Source organism: Penaeus chinensis, chromosome 14 (genome assembly GCF_019202785.1).
Source record: "Penaeus chinensis breed Huanghai No. 1 chromosome 14, ASM1920278v2, whole genome shotgun sequence".
NCBI lineage: Eukaryota > Metazoa > Arthropoda > Malacostraca > Decapoda > Penaeidae > Penaeus > Penaeus chinensis.
The window spans coordinates 14,320,591-14,325,590 of record NC_061832.1 but is presented as its reverse complement, the minus strand read 5'-3'; the positions used below and the strand labels follow the sequence as shown (position 1 = coordinate 14,325,590).

The following is a 5,000-nucleotide window of genomic DNA, read 5'->3' as shown; positions in this document are numbered from 1 at the left end:
TGTTATTATTACTATTATCATTATTGTTATTATTACTATTATCATTATTGTTATTATTATTATTATTATTGTTATTATTACTATAATAACAACAATAATTATTGTTATTATTATTGTTATCATTATTGTTATTATTATTATCATTATTGTTATTATTACTATTATCATTATTTTATCACCTACGTTTCTGGACCTTCCGCGTCTCTTCTGAACTCTTTATTATTATTATCATAATTGTTATCATTATCATTATCATTATTATCATCACTTTATGACCGACGTTCCTGGACCTTCCGCTACACTCCTGGACTATATTATTGTTATTATTATCATTATCATTATTGTTATTTATTATTATTATCATCGACGTCCCTGGAACTTCCGAGCAAGAGATCTATATCGGGTTGTTTGGGAAATTCACCTTTCTGCCAGGTACTTTAAACGAAGAACAGATTGACAGCATAAATAGCAAAATAGCTCTGAGTAATGGAGGGATTTCAAATATCTTTGTCTTTGTATCAAGATGACGTTGATATTACCCTACGTGTTGAAAAGGAAACGAGGTTAGTAGAACGTTTAGATAATAAAAGGATAAGAGTTATAGTTTCACGTTGGACGCTCGCATGACTTAGCCTTGGACGTAAGAGTCGGAACGAAGGCTTGAATACAAAAAAAGAGAGGAAGTTTGAAGTTATTTCCTTTATCCCACAACATCGCATGCAAAGTAATCGACAGAACAGCGGAAATTTAAGTGAAAATTAAAACATATTATCATCTTCCTAGTAATATATGTTTTTAGAGAACTTAACAGAAACACATTTAATGAGTTTATAATAATGTTTATATACGAGTTCGATAAATAGTTAAGCATATATATAAATAAAACCATAACAAAGCAAAAACATTTTGATGTTTATCCTCCACTCCGAATTAACAGATTGCAAGGTCAACAGCACATCACTAAAATAAAAAAAAAAAGTATTTTGTTCGGAAACAATTGTACAAAAAAATCAGAGCAAAAGATAACATTTTTGAAGACTTTTTCTTCCATCCTGATCGAACATAGACTTTGAAGTAATCGGCAAATCACACTATATATATATATATACACACACACACATTTATATATTTATATATATAAACACATACACACACATATATGTATATATATACACACATACGAGTACATATATACATACACATATACATGTATATATGTATATAAACACACACACATATATATATATATATATATATATGTATGTACATATGAGTAACACACACACATATATGTATATATTTATAAAAATATATACATATATATGTATATATATTTACTGCATATATATATATATATATATATGTGTATACATATATACTACATACAAATATATATATATATGTATATATAAATTATGTATATATGTATATGTGTGTGTGTAAATATACATGTATCTATATATGTATATAGATACATATATACACGTGTATATATTCATATACATGTATATATATAAACATGTCCATAGCTTCCTTGACTAAACGAAGTAAACTGCAGATCACAAACAACACACACACAAAAAGAAAAACTACATGTCCAGATACATTCCTTCCTCGCCCTCCCCGAGCGAACCCAGCCTCCGACCCGACAGGCGCGGGTGCCAACTCACGGAGGGATTCTCGGTATCTGCGGCGCGACCTTGGGGAACCCCGCGACGCCGGCACCAGCTCGGGAACTTCCCACGAACGCACCTCCCGGCGTATCCTTCGATGGTCGTTTCTCTCCTTTCCTAAACTTCAGCGATATTTGGGTGTGTGGGGGATGGTGGGGGATTGTATTCATGTCTTGGGGAAGTTATGGCGTGGGTGAGGTAATGGTGGATTTTTTTTTTTTTTTTCCAGTGTGTGGATACGGGCTCTCACTAGAAAATAAATGTCCCCCTCCAAAGAAAAAGAAAATCAAAGCTCAAAATATTATCTGGTGGAAAAGAGGAGCAGGTTGAAAAAATACATATATATATATAAAATATACGGACCGTATTTCCTTAGTTCGATTTTATGCCCCTCCATTCTACGGACAGGTATTTCTTAGAATGAGCTGCGCACCGATCAGATGCCATCAAACTCCAGACGTGTGGACTACAGACACAATCCTGCATTTGTTTTCGATAACCAGATTTAACAAGCGGTCTAAAAATACTACCAGTACACGTATGTAAAGGATGTTCGCTGTCGATAGCTGGTGCAGAAAGTAATTAAATGGAAGGGGGGGGGGGGTTGATTCCTGCTTGACAACTCAAGTTTTTAAGACGTCCTCGTTCTCGACAGGGTCTCAGTTCGCCCTCAGCAGCCGCGGGAGGAGGAGGTTAGTGTGTGGTCGTTGTATAGGCCAATCGATGTTTTAGTGATACATTTTTGTAATACGTATTTTCTCGTGTTTATGTGTTGAATAAACTGGATGTAACGAGCGTAACGGTTTAATAATGTTATTAAAATACGTATTTTGATTTTAATGCCACGGATGCTTAGAAATGGCACAGAATGATAATGAAAAAGAAAAAAACAACTTTATTTTGTGACACGTTCATGCAAGGGGAAAAGAATGTAATTTATTCACACAAAGTGAGAAGTAACTAAGTGCACTGACCTCGCATCACAAGAATACCGAATGCGCCATAAACGGTTACTTTCCTTCATTAAAAGCAAAACAAAACAAAACAAAAACAAACGCGGACCAAATTCGTAAATGAAAGCCGTAATTTAAATGGCCAGATGTATAATGGACTAAAGTTATCAGGAAATGCACTCGTGGTATAAATGTTCGTGTATCTGGGTACAGGTTCTCGGGAGGAATGGCCATATACTGTGATGGAGGACCCTTAGGCGAACACTGTTTTTTTGTGTTCATTTTGTTCATTCTTAGATGCACACACACGGACAGACAGGCGCACAGATGCTTATACATACGTACTTACATGCATACATACAGACAGACATTCGCACGCATGGGTACGTAAGATATATATAACAACCATTACCATAAACAAAAGCAGACATGCAAATCTTACTCACACACACACACACACACACACACACACACACACACACACACACACACACACACACACACACACACACACACACACACACACACACACACACACACACACACACACACACACACACACTAACACACACTCATAAACATATACATAAACATAACACAACCACAACACACAGATGCCCACGAGTGAATAAGACCACAAACATAATCGCATATAACCACCTATAAATCTCATTCTCCTTTTTCTTATTCGGACATCGATCTTTATTCTAATACACACAACGCTTCCAGGTTTTTGGTGACGACGCAAGTGGAATAATAAAGAATGGCAGCGTTAGCATTTCTTGCTCTCTCTCTGCTGATATCTGCAGCCACGGCGCAGAATGGGGGTAAGTTAGTTATGTTTAATAAGTTGGGATTAGTTAATTCCTTATTTTATTTATTTTATTCTTTAAAGGTTATGCTTGTTAGATTGGCTTAGTTCGTAAATTCCGTTTACTTCGATTTATTATCACTGTTGTAAGATATACATCATACATTTGGACATACCATAATGCTATTAATAGAGCTGCTTGTGCATGTATTTTGGGGCAAACAGCTAATCTATTTTAGATGTATTTTTTTGGTTAAGGTGTAAGAAATATATATATGTGTATGTGTGAGTGTATATATATATATATACACACACACACATATATATATATATATACATATATATATTTATTTATTATGTATATAAAAATTCATAGACATACAATCTTTTTAAAAGACAAACGCCATTACGAATTAAACCCGATTTCTTCCCGTTCGACATATATAGTTAAATTTGACCTTTAAAACACGTCATCGAATTTACGACCGACAAAATTCGAAATACCTTGCACATAGGCCTACAAGTATCCGCATTTTAACGGATAAACCTAAATGATCCTTACAAACTTTGTAATACGACTGGAACAACGCCTTTCACGTCATTTGATCTCTCTTTGTTGTAACGAAAACCAGAATGTATAACTTGATTTTACATTCTGATTTTCACTCTTTTCCAAGTTCTTACTGGGTTTCGACTTGCTGCCGTGAATTCCTCGCGTAAATGAGATGAAACGAGAAAATATTCATAGATCTTTCTCTTTTGGAAGGTGTCTGCCTAGTTGTCTCTCTGTCAAACTGTCTGTTTCTGTGTGAGTGTCTGTGTCGGTTTATTGGTCTGTTTTTTCTGCCTGTCTGTGTTTATTGGTGTATCGTGTGCATCTGCGTCTATTTATTTAACTATCTATCTATCTATCCATCTATCTATCTATCTATATCTATATCCATATCTATTTATCTATCTGTCTATCTATCTGTCTATCTATCTATCTATCTTTCTATCTATCTATATATGTATGCCTCTCTGTCTAGCTATCGAAAGATCAGTCATTTCTACCTACCTATCTATCTATCTATATCTATATCTATATCTATCATGGAAACAATAGATTTAGACAAGTATAAATAAATCGACTGAGCGTTACCTTTTTCTTCATCTGTAAACTTTTCTTCTCCGAATGGGTGTAATGTTGCGTTTGTTGAGAGTATAAATTTTGTCTAAAATGTTTTTTTTTATTTTGTTTTATTATTATTCTTGTATATTGTAGGACAGTAAAAAGTGAGCGTATTTATATTATTTTTTATTACGTCGCTGAAGGTCTAGTTCGTGTCAGGGTTTTTTTTTTTTTTTTTTTTTAGAGGCTCATGGCATGTCGTGCTTCGGATATTCGTACACGGACACGCACTTGCACACAGTCGCGCGCACACACACAGACACACACACACACACACACACACACACACACACACACACACACACACACACACACACACACGGACACGCACACGCACACGCACACGCACACGCACACGCACACGCACACGCACACGCACACGCACACGCACA

General features: G+C 35.2%; 1 protein-coding gene across 1 annotated transcript in view; it reads left to right on the top strand.

The window, feature by feature from the left end:
• Positions 1–2,310: 2,310 nt before the first annotated feature.
• The window catches only part of LOC125032484 (four-domain proteases inhibitor-like), a 17,002-nt gene continuing 14,312 nt past the window's right edge, over positions 2,311–5,000 (top strand). The window contains exons 1-2 of the transcript XR_007115546.1: positions 2,311–2,365; positions 3,356–3,453. The gene's annotated coding sequence lies outside the window, so the exon portion shown is untranslated. The remainder of the gene's footprint in view (positions 2,366–3,355; positions 3,454–5,000) is intronic.